Source organism: Mirounga leonina, unplaced genomic scaffold, assembly GCF_011800145.1.
Source record: "Mirounga leonina isolate KUSES-001 unplaced genomic scaffold, KU_Mleo_1.0 Mir_125, whole genome shotgun sequence".
Taxonomy (NCBI): Eukaryota; Metazoa; Chordata; class Mammalia; order Carnivora; family Phocidae; genus Mirounga; species Mirounga leonina.
This window is the reverse complement of record NW_023270305.1, coordinates 10086369-10099084: the sequence shown is the minus strand read 5'-3', so window position 1 is coordinate 10099084 and position 12716 is coordinate 10086369.

The window sequence follows — 12716 nt, the reverse complement described above, 5'->3', positions numbered from 1 at the left end:
TTTCATTTGATTCCACAGCAACACTGAAACAGGGTTTAATAGGAATTATATTCCCCATTTTACAAATGAAGAAAAGAAGGTTCATGTAGAGGTTATTCAGCTAGCCCGTGGGCTTACATTTACTATGAAGCTGACTCAACTGGCTTCCAGGCCAGTTGTATTATCCACAATATTATGTCTATCTACGTTTCTAATGTTTCATTAAGGCTGTGAATAATTCACACAAGTAAACTTTATTAGTAATGTCTCCACTCTGTCAGATAATGAAACACTATGAAGTTCTCTATTTTTATCTCACATGAATTGTTCGACTCTGAGCTGTCCTCACAAATTTCATTGTCCATCATTACAATGCTGCCCTAGATCTCCGGGGAGAGAAACTTTCCATTCCTTCAACAACCCAAGGATAAAAGGGACTAGAGGATACAATGCCCAAACAATTATCAATGGAGACCTAAGGTATACTGATTGGACACACACTAAAAGGGGGTGACAGACTTAATGTGTTAAGAAAACAGAGACAAGAATTTATTTCATGCCATTCTGCTTTGGCTCTGAATAGAGTCAAAGCTAAGATGTCAGTGTTGGCAGTAAGAAAGAGGAGGCTGGGTGAGCTGGCATGTAAAATTAAGGAAAAGGAAGAGAGCCTTGTAAGCATGAAATTTACAACTCTAAAGGGTTCAGTGGCCTCCCTCCCCTGGGCAATTAACGAAGGTTCCACACAAACATGCATTGGTAGATGGGTGGCTCTGAACCCAGCCTTTCCTGAAACTGATCAATAATTGTAGAAACTTCAGCTGATCTGGGAGTAGGGGCCCCTGGGAAGAGTCACTGAATAGAAAGCGTGGATTTCTGAGATGTAATTTCAGAACAGATTCAGCAGTTTAAAATGCATGGTTCAAAGAGTCTCAGAGAAAATGGCCTTTCACTAATGGGAGATTGAGAAAAGCAAGTAAGAAGAGCTGAGGTTTTGAAATATTTGAGGATAAGGCTGGAATAGTCCTTGAGGATAAGACTGGAATAGTCCCTCTGACTATAAGGAGTTTGGGGCTGAACTTTAAAGCTTCCTGGGCAGCTTTAAGCTTGCCCTAAGGCAGAGGCAGTCTCCCCAGTATACCATAAAATATCTCTTTGGTTTTACTAATAAAAATAATGAGCTTTGAAATTTTCCTTTTCAGTTCCTGTTTAATTACCTAGAAACACACTATGCTTCAGGGCTCCACCCACCACGGGTAAGGTCTTATTTTCATACAATCATAAAAATGTTTAATTTTCCATTATGCTCATAGAATTTTTCAATAAATTTTAATTATTTTCACAGACTCCCCGAGTACTGCATTATCTAAAAAATATGATTTTGGTTTAAAAACAATCAAGATAAATTTCGACCAGCTATACTCGTAAACTTTTCTCAAAAAAGAACCTTTAGGTTGGGTTTTTGAGTTTTCCAGAAATTTCACCATACATTTCCCCAATCCTCGCATGCACATATGGACTGGGAGCCTTGATCATCCACTAAATTGTTCTCGGCTAGGTGCTGAGAGCCTGGTGAGCAATTAAGTTTGTATTAAGTAAATGAGTGAATGAATCAAGTGCCCATTTCATCTACCAAGATTTTCAAAGATGTAGCTTTCTGGAAGGCTTTGAAATCTGCTAATGCATTCAGGACACCAAACACTATAGCATAGGAGAAATCAGGACCCTGATTTTCATATGCCATCATATCATTGAGAAATTTACGGTGTTTAAGGTCCTAATTAGGCACATGGAGTAGATATTTCACAAATTTTGAAATGATTCTGAAAATCAGATGGCATTAGCCACATGTTGCTGACAGGATCCTTAAGCCCAGAGAGGGCAAGAGAATCCCCAGGTTCCTCCAGCTTCTCCACTCCATGACACTGTAAAGCCTTGTTTTCTTGTTTTTTGTTTGTTTTTTCCCCCGGCAGGCAGGGCTCTCTCTCCCTCAATTACCTTTTTATGAGGTTTGGAGAAATATCTTGTTGTTTGTTTCTATATTTTGGACTCTAGGATAAACATTTTACCATATCAAAGCCAAATTCCCACTGGTATTATTCCCCTGAGCTGCTTCACGAAACAATGAACTGGCCATGCTATCCTAGGCCCTTTTTCTCATTTTTGTATTCTAGCAGCTGGATGAATCTGTGTTCAGGCTCCTTGTAAACATAAGAAAACCCTGCCCTTTCATTTGGACAGTGCCTCAGAACAAGTGATTTTTGTGACAGGGTTTATGATTTTGGTCTGGTGAATGAATAAAATTGAAGACTTAGAGGATTTGTCTGTTCTTAGGTCTTCAATGTAAAATGTTTCTAAAGCCAGTGTTCCTGCCTCACAAATGATAGTCGAAGTGTGCAGCACTGTGATACCAAAGCTTAATGTGGCCAGACCTTGAACTTTCTGTCTCCATCTGACTCGCTAACGTTTAGCGGCTGGAATACAAAACGGTCTGCCGAGGCTCTGCCTCCCGGGTGTCGGCAGGAGCAAATGCTGAAGGACTTTCAACTCAGTGGGCTTCACACAAACCTTCCCCCAGAGAGAAAATCTAAGCAGTGCTTCCGGCAGGTGCATGATTTGGTTCAGAAGCAGAACACATTCGATTCATGAGCAGGAGGCACTAACACAGAGGTTGGGGAAGAAAGGAGGGCTCAAGCCGTGATGGAAGCGATAGTGCACCTGAGTTCCGACGTTTGCACTGCCTCACCCGCATCTCTCCCCCGAGCTTTGAGGTTCCAAACAGATCAGAGGGAGCAGGTGAGGCAGAGGGTGCCGTGTGGAGCAAACCAATCCCAAAACATCCTGGAGAGGGAAGGAGGCACTGCTCCCTCCAAAGAGGGGGAGAAGGAGACTTGCCTTTGGTTTTACTAAGGAAGAGTGTTCCAGGACCTTGTGATTAGCTCGAAGGGCAAAAGGCATTAAGTGGGTATTTTCTGATTTCCTTGCAGAACAGTAGAAGAAATCGGTGGTGGTGGGGTAGGGGTTGCAATGCTGCGAGGCTCCTCCTCCCCCTCCTCCCCCTCCTCCCCTTCCTCCCATCTTCTGTGTCATCTTTTCCCTTTCTTCTTAAAACACACACAAACTTTGTTGTTCTAAAATAGGCTTGGCAGAATTTGTAACAAAGTTTTTTTTTTTTGAACACAGCCGTGCAAGTAAAACTTAGTTTGTATGTTGCTTTCTAACAAATCAATTTTGTTAAGTGACTGCTAGCTGCTAGGACTGGGGCTGTTTTCGGGTTTGGGGAGGGGTGGATTTTCATGGATTTAGGGACAGGCTAGTGGTTTGTGTTTGCTCACCAGAGGACCCTGGACATCAGAAACTTGTCATAATCTGCCCTGTTTCATCATCCCATAATGAAGACTATGGCTGGACTCTAGGGATTTGAATGGCAATCAGCACAGGACCCGTGGCAATGAAAATGGAACTCCATAAAGGCAGGAAATATTTGGATGTACCAAGCGCTCTGCTTAGCTCTCAGGGAGTAGTTGGGAATACAAAAATGGATTTAGCCTGGTGTTTCCTTTTGTTGGCTGCCTCATTTTATTTAATTTGTATGGTGAGAGGAGTCCCAAAACATAACTCCTTTAAGGAAAAGTCAGATTGGGCAACGCGAACATTGTTTTGATCCTTATTGATACAGATCTTCCCAAAGGTGGGGTATCAGATGCGTTCAAGTTGCTAGCCATATTGATCCTTTCAGCCCCTATGGAGGCCAGGACAAGCCTTGAGGCAGCCATAGCCCTTGAGCTTATCACCTCTGGCTTCAAACAGTCTCATCAAATTACTACAGTGTGCTATACAAATATTATTATATTCTGAGTATACCGATGTAATCAAGACCCATGCTACCTTCTAAACTCTAGACATTTGATGCCAACAGACATGCCAAAGAATAAACAAAATAGTAGAAGCCCTCCTTTTCTAGTCCCACAAGCCTGTATTCATACTGCTCAAGAGGCGAGTTTTGCCAAAAAATATCCTGGAACTTTTAGATTATTGTTACATGTTGGAATCAATAGTAGCAGCCCTTTACAACTTAATTTTTCCCATAAAAGATTATCTGTTTGAGAATTCTTCTTCTTGATCGTATGTATGTAGATGATGCATCCATTTGAACTGCTGGAAGTTATACAGCTGACTGTCGCTCCATTTTATTTCACTATGATGGTCATTTAGACTAGAATTTTTCACTGTAAATGACAATGCTGCTGTGAATATCTTTATGCAAATATGCCACAAATACTTCAGGGAAATGGTTCACGTGTGTGGGGGGGTGGTATACTCCTCCAGGGGTGTGTTGGGAGATGCACATGTGTAGCTTGCTCATGGTGATGTCTGGAGGACACTACTGGCAATTGATTCAAGGGGGCCAGGGATGCTTCCCATTCTATGATAAATATCTGGCATAATAAAGAATTAGCCATCCGAAACACCGATACCTCCCCTCTGGATAAACAGCATCCTAGGTTGTGTGCTTAAACGTGAAATTGCTGGATGCAATAGATGTAGTAGATTCAGGCTCAATGTGCATGTAAAACTTGTTTCCCTGTCCTATAGCAAAACTTGGAAAGTTAGAAGCTCCTTTCTGTCTGCAGTTGCAGATTTGCCGTAGCTTTCCCAGTCGGAGGTTCACACGGAGACTTGGAAGGGAAACAGCAAGGTGAAGGTGGACTGCTCTGCTCACAAGCAGGCACAGAAAGAGGCCATTTAGTTATTTACCTTTCCTGCAGCAGATGCTGTCCCACTGTCAAGAGCCAGCATACAGGCAACGTTTTTTTCCCTGGGAGCCGGCAGAAGTGTTGTGGGCTTGGAGCTGACAATTGTGATGACGGCTTCCTGACCGTGGGGTAACAGCTATGCGGTGCTATGTTCCATCTGGTTCCCCAGGGGCCTTGTTGTGGCAAGGACATAGCAGCATCCCAGGTGGGCCAGAGAGAGAGCTGCTGTGGAGTCATTCCCAGAGGCCCTGTGTGAGGCCCTTCCTTCAGCCTTTCTGAGAATTTTGTATGCCCCTACTCTCCTGTTTCGAATTGCTTTCTGCTTCAGACATCTAGATTTGTTTTCATTATATTCAACTGAACCACGGCCAAAGCACTAGGTTTTAGGAATTAGATATCTTTGTTTTTACTAGATTCTGCCATATTGCTCTTTCAAAATATTGGATCAATTTATACCACCACCTATATAAGTTCCTGTTTCCTCATACCCTCAACAACATTTGAGATTGCCAATTGTCAGATTATTACTATTTCTCCTCCTCCTCTTTCTCATTATTGTTATTATTATTTGTCCATCTGATAATTGTAAAATAGCAAACCGGTGTCTCTCTTTAAGTGCCCTAATTATTCGTAAACTGAACAGTTTTGTTTTTTTTTTTTTTTAAGATTTTATTTATTTGACAGAGAGAGACACAGCGAGAGAGGGAACACAAACGGGGAGTGGGAGAGGGAGAAGCAGGCTTCCCGCCGAGCAGGGAGCCCGATGCGGGGCTCGATCCCAGGACCCTGGGATCATGACCCGAGCCGAAGGCAGACGCTTAATGACTGAGCCACCCAGGCGCCCCTGAACAGTTTTTTCATGTTTACTGTTTGCTTTCCTTTTTTAAGTAATGCCAGATGATCTTGCAAATCTATTGTGCTATTGATTTGTTTATAATTTTCTGTTTTTTAAGAGATTTATTTAGAGAGTGAGTGAGCAGGGGGAGGGGCAGAGGGAGAGGGAGAGAGAAACTTAAGCAGACTCCCTGCTGAGCACAGAGCCCCACGTGGGGGCTGGACTTCACGACTCCGAGATCAGGACCTAGGCCGAAACCAAGAATCAGACACTTAACCAACTATGCCACCCCGGCACTCCACTATTTATTTATAATTTTCTATGTCAGGATGTAGAAGTTCATAGTGTCCCTGCCATTCCCAGTCATTGGCTGGAAGCATCTCAGGGGAGCATGATCTCGGGGAAAACTCAGCAACGAATTCCAGAGCTCAGTAGCTGAGGCCCTGGTCATCCCTGCTCTGCGTGGTAAGACGTTGGTGAGGCGCATTCTTACGGCTACCACACTCCTCCCTGTGTGGTTCAGATCTGCTTCTTCATACAGGTCTGGGAAGTGGCTCCTCTGTGTGTTCCCTGTCCTTCTTTCCTAAGGGGAAAATGAGAAGAACAGGGTTAATGGGATAAACTAGAGGCCCCCTTGCTGCAGATGATCCCAAACTGTAACTGATGCTCCACTCTCCATTCTAAAACTCCTCCGCCTGCAGCTACCCAACTCATCCGGTCTTGGTGGCTCACCTCGTGGTGTGATCCAACCCTTTGCTTCTGAAGGTCCAAAGTTTTGATAGTCATTCTCTTGTCAGTTCTGGATTACTGCACATAGCCATATACACTTAATTGTAGGAGGAGAATACCAGGAGGTGTCCAAGTTCCACAGGTATTTCTCCTTGCTCCCACATTGTGTAAAAGGAGTCTTATCTCATCCTGATGATCAAGGCCAGTTACTCCTGCTAATATTGTGACCCCTTTAGTGCTTGCTTTTCCCTGGGCACAGAGTCCAAAGTGCCCTGGTAACCGGTATAACTTATAGTTCAGTAGGATTCTTAGCTGTGTACTTTAGCAAGAACGTACACCTTTGGGGACCAGGATCCCTAACCCTGAAGAGCCTAGAGTTATAGGAACAGAAATCATAAGTTCCCCCAATGAATCATTGGGAACAATGGTAAGTGGGGCCACCCATACCTCTACCCCCTGGTTTCTGAGCACATGTATCCTTCCTTTTGGGGACAGACCACTATATAGAGAGACATTGAATAGATGCATTGTGCTGTGAAGAGTCATGCTTTACTCATTTCAGACTTTCACTCAGAGCTGGCATTTCAGTTTCACCTTTAGGAGGTCATTCTTGTGTTCCATAAAAGGCCAGAAGCCTCCTGATGGCATAGTGTATAATATAACCAATGAATCTCATAGTCACGGGCCACTCCAGCACCTTTTTACATCCATCACTTAACATCAGTCTCCTGATCTGATGAGATATGTAGAGAAGTTCATGCCCATGGCTCAGGCATTCTGTCAGCCCCCAAATAGTGGTGTTGGCTATGACTGTTGCTGTGTGGGCAGGAGAGGAATGCCCATATTCACAACTTATTTATTATCCCCATGAAATTGAACAGATGGTCTTTTCAGGATAGAAGGAACTCCATGTAATCGACTTGCCAAAGTTCGTGTCCTCGAGGAATGGTGCCATATCGGGTATTCAATTGTTGGTCTCTGCTACTGATAAATCAGGAATTCAGAGGTATCAATAGATTTGCCTTGGTAAGTGGGATTCTGTGCGGTTGGCCCATTTACAGCCTCTGGCTCTGTCACCATGACCGCTCCACTCATGTGCTCATACCAGTTGTGGATGGCCGATGACAAAGCATGGCTAAAGATAACTGGCTCAGTCACATTATCTGGTAGTTCAGGCAAGTGCCTCTCCTGTGCTTTATGTTCTCCTATGAGAGTTAACAAAATAATTACGTTTTGTGCCCACTTCTGTATGAACTCCACGTGCCTCTACCTGGAAGGTATCTCCAATATTCCAGTTCTTTTCCTCCAAGGCCCTTCACTGTCACTTTGGGTCATTTCTCCTTCCACAAAAAAGACAAGTAGGTTAACTGCTCATAGTTTAGCCCATTTTGGAAATTGTCACTCTTGACCATCTTTCAGGATGACCCCTGAATATGGATCTGCAGCCATGGCTCATTTTCAGTTTGTACCCACATACCAACCTGAACTATTCATAGACCAAGCCCAGTTACTTCCTTCCTCCTTCAGCTGGTTGCATAGGAACCACATCTGGTCATTGGTACAAGTTGATGGAGGGGCACTGGTGTAACTCTGCAGGTGACGCGAGGTCTGGACTACATGTTCACGGATGTAACTTGTACCCTCTGGCTCTGCACACGTTCATTCCCAGGTGCATATTTCCATTATATTATAGACAGCTGCTGCTAGGCCTACCAGAGGTGGTGGGCTGGGCAGAACCAAGCTCATAATGGGAAATTCCAAAGGCATTGTCACTTTGGGCCCCATGTTCAAGTGCCCCATCAGTGAGATGTCAAAAGACACTTATTTCTTAAAGGACTTATAATTCTCTTGTAGATAATGTGGCCCCAGAATCCCAGGGGCCTACGTTGTGATTCTGCACCAGAGCTTGCCATAAGGTCCATACTGCATCCTTTCCCACCACTGACACTTCCAACACCATGGTGTTTGCTGGATTGTGTGGTCCAGGTGGCAGCACTGATCACACTATGGTTTGGACCTGCTGCAGTGTCCTTTCCTACACCAGGAAGCCCAACAGTCTTTCACGTTTCCTGGTAATTATGAATGTGTTGCCAGTAGACCAAAAAGGGTCTATCAGGCACTGTGTTTCCTTCTTTGTGATGGAAGAGGCAAACTGCTGCAATTTGTGTTTTACTTTGAAAGGAATATCATGGTACTCTCCTGACTCCAGAATCCCCCACATGCCACTGAAGTCTCCAGCCCCTGAGTCTTTTCAGGGTTTATTTTCTCTTCTCTGGGATGCACATATCTTACCAAGGCTTATACAAGACTAGCCACTTCTTTCTCACCTTGCCAACTTCGCATGATGTCGTTGGTGTTGTGGAATATTGCGACATTCTTTGAGATGTCCAGGTGGCCCAGATCTTTTAGAATTCCTAACAGAGGACGAGAGACTTAACATAGTCCTGAGGCATAATCATGAATAAATACTGTTGTCTGTCCTACGTGAATGCAAACTATTTCTGATCTTGTTTTCCAATTTGAATGGAAAAGAAGAACCCATTTGCCAAACCAAGGGCTACATCCCATGTACCTGAGACCTTATTAATCTGTTGTAGTGACAATAGCACATTGAGTGCTGCAGCTGTAGCTGGGCTTAGTGCTTGATTAAGTCTGGCAAAGAATACAATCATCCTCTAGGATCCATCCAGTTTCTAAAGGAGCCAGATTGTTGAATTAAATAAAGATATGGAAGGGACCACCACACTTGACTCTGAGGTATTTAAAGATTGAACTCATCTCTACCATCCCCTGCAGAATGTATTATTTTAAAAAATAATTTATTGATGTGAAATTCACAAAACACAAAATTTATTGTTTAAAAATGAACAACTCAGTGACATTTAGTACAATATTGTGCTGGATGTTACAGTGTTAGGCAATCATTACCCCTATCTAGTTGCAAAACATTTCCATCACTCCAAAGTAAAACCCCTTACATATTAAGGAGTTTGTCCCTGTATCCCCCTCCTCTAGCTTGTGACAGGCAATAATCAGTGTTCTTTCTCCATGGCTTTATCTATAATGAATATTTAATACAAATACAATCATACAGTATGCGACCTTATATGTTGAAGGTTCATCCATGCTGTTGTATGTATTAGTACTTCATTTCTTTTTATGGCTGGATAATATTCTGTTATGTGTATATAATACAATTTCTTTATCCATTCCTCCATTGGTGAACCTTGGGGTTGTTTTCATCTTTTGGCTTCACTATTGTGAATAGTGCTGCTATGAACACACATGTATGGATATTTGAGCACTGTTTTCAATTATTTTGGTTATATACCTAGGAGTAGAATTGTAGGGGTCATATGGTAATTCTATCTTCAACTTTTTGAGGAACCAACAGACGTTTTTCAGCACGTAGTCAAGTCATTTTGCATTCCCCCGGCAATGTACAAGGGTTTCATTTACTTCCTCTAATTGCCAATACTTATTTTCCATTTTTCCGATTCCAGTGATCCTAGTGGGTATAAAATGGTATCTCACTGTGGTTTTGATTTGCATTTTCATAATGACTAGTGATGTTGAGTATCTTTTCATATGTTTGCTGAGCCTTCGCATATCTTCTTTGGAGAAGTGTTAATTCTAGTACTCAGACCATTTTTTAATTTTGTTGTCTCTGTTGTTGAGTTGTCAGCTATATGATTTGCCAACATTTTCTCCCATTCTAAAAGTTGTCTTTTCACTTTCTGGATGTTTTTTGATGCTCAAACTTTTTTTTTTTTAATTTTAATGACGTCTGACTTATGTATCTCTTATTTTTTTGTGCATGCCTTTAGTGTCATAGCTAACCAGGTCATTGTTATTTTTGTGTTAACTTCACTCACCAAACGACTTTCACATAACTGTCCTGTCCTGTGTTTCTACAAACTTATTTTAAAACTGGGTTTTGTTCTGTCCTAATATGGCATGAGCTCAATCTAGTGATCATTACAACTTTTGAGTGTGCTTTAAATAACTTTCTTTATTCTTTAATGTTAAAAGTGATATGAGTACTTTCAAAGGGATAAGTGTAAGTTTCCAAGGTGTCCAATTTACTTAGAAGTTTAAAATCTTGGGGCTAGAAATACATTTGAGGTCTCACATCTCAACTTCTATCAATGCAGGATTCCCTTTGATTCTGTTCCTCATGGATGACTGTAACACTTGAATTCTTCTAGTGACAGGGAGACTAGTGTTTCAGAAGGGTTAAGTTGTGTTATGAACAGCATTAATTGTTACAAAATTTTTTTTTTAAATGACATAAACTCAGGGGCACCTGGGTGGTGCAGTTGGTTAAGCATCTGATTCTTGGTTTCTGGTCACGTCATGATTTTAGGGTCATGAGATCAAACTGAGCACAGAGCCTGCTTAAGACTTTCTCTCCCTCTCCTTCTTCCCCTCCCCCATCAAATAAATAAATAAATCTTTTTTAAAAAAGATATGAACTCTAACATATTTCAACTTTATCCCATTTGACCTACTTTTATTATCTAAAGCTACACAATATGAAGCTATTCTTTTTTTTATGATAGTGCCTCAGAATTGTAGAACTATACAGCGTCTTTCCTATGTATTTAAGCTAAACAGTTACCGTACGTATAGCTCTTCCTCATTTCTAAATTTGGATTCTAGATATTTCGTCGTCCAGATCACCCTCCTCCAACAAAACTTCATTTTGTCAAGGTTCTTCAAGTGTAAGAGTCAGAATAAAACAAAATGCTCAACTATGACCAAAGGCAAGAAATGTAATTATTTGTACATCATGATTTTATTAATGAAACTCTGGTTGCTAACTTCCTTATTAGTCAGCCTCATGTAGATCAAGCCCGTTTCATGTACTGTCATTTATATTTGCCCTAGTGACAATACCAACCCCTAAGGAGAACTCTGTGTCTCTGCATGTGAACTAAAGTGATATTCCCCCATTCTGAAGTATATTATCAGAGCTTTCAGGACCACACAGGAAGGCTCATGATACCTTACAAGGAAAATGTACTATTTTAACATCAGACTGCATGAAACATGTTTCATCTTGGCCACAAAGTGGATCCTATTTGTGTGTCAGTTTCTGATTTATTCTTATAGAATATATTGGCATATGCCCACTCTGCATCTAACCAAGAGAATACTGGAATCATACTGTAGTTACTGTGTGTGTGTGTGTGTGTGAGAGAGAGAGAGAGAGAGAGAGAGAAGGAGAAAAAGAGACTGGCTTATTTCATTTAGCATAATGTTCTTAAAGTTCATCCATGTTGTAGCATAAGTCAGAGTTTTCTTCCTTTTTAAGGCTAAATAATATTCCCTTGTATGTATACACTACATTTTGCTTATCTATTCATCTGTCAATAAAACTTGGGTTGTTTCCATGTTGGAGCTACTACAAATAATGCTGCTATAAACATGGGTGTACAAATCCGAGGTTCAATTTTTTGGAGTGTATATATATGGAAATGGAATTGCTGGATCATATGGTAATTATATTTTTAATTTTTTGAGGAACTGTTATACTATGTTTTCTATAGCAACTGCACATTTTCGCATTCCCATCAACAGTATACAAGGGTTCTAATTTCTTCCACATTTTCACCACCACTTGTTTTTTTTCTGTATTTTTTTTTTAATAGACATCCTAATGGGTGTGAGATGGTATCTCATTATAGCTTTGATTCGCATTTTCCTAATGATTAGAGATGTGTTTTCTAAGCTTATTTTGGATGAGGTTTGAGGCTTAACAGGTGTGATGTTTATCAAAGACATAACTGGTAGTGTTGTTAGAATGTGAACTCATATGTAGTAAAGGAAAAGTTGGCAGTCACTGCAATGATCCATTGGTCAGCTTTGGTGGATTAATATTCCAGGAATTCTCAGTTGCAGGAACAATTGCTTCTGGTTTCTGTCCTTATCTACAAAAGACTTGAAGGGACTTACTCCAATCTCTGGTGAGAATATTCAGAATGAATCAGCATTTGAGTAATGTATATCATTATCAGTATAAAATAATAAAGAATAGACAGAAAATCAGCTTAGGGCAGTGTAAAACTAATTTTCTATATGGGTGTGATAAGAAGCAGAGGGAGTTCTTCCTGTGTGATATATCAAGGTGATAATGTGCCCCATTAGGACAATTTGTTTTATATTTCTTAAAATAGATATGACTGAGAAAATGACAGATGGAGGTCAGGAAAAAATTCATGAAGTCCTTCACCTTATATTCATAAATCAATGACTTGGTCCCAGAGAGGTGGCTAAAAATATATTTCTCTTTCAGATGAAGGAGATTAGGTTGTGAAAAGAAGAATGTGTTGACTGAAATGACTGAGAACATCACCTCTGTCATTCACACTGTACTATAGCATTATGTGGAACATAAGGAACATGATTTTTTTTCT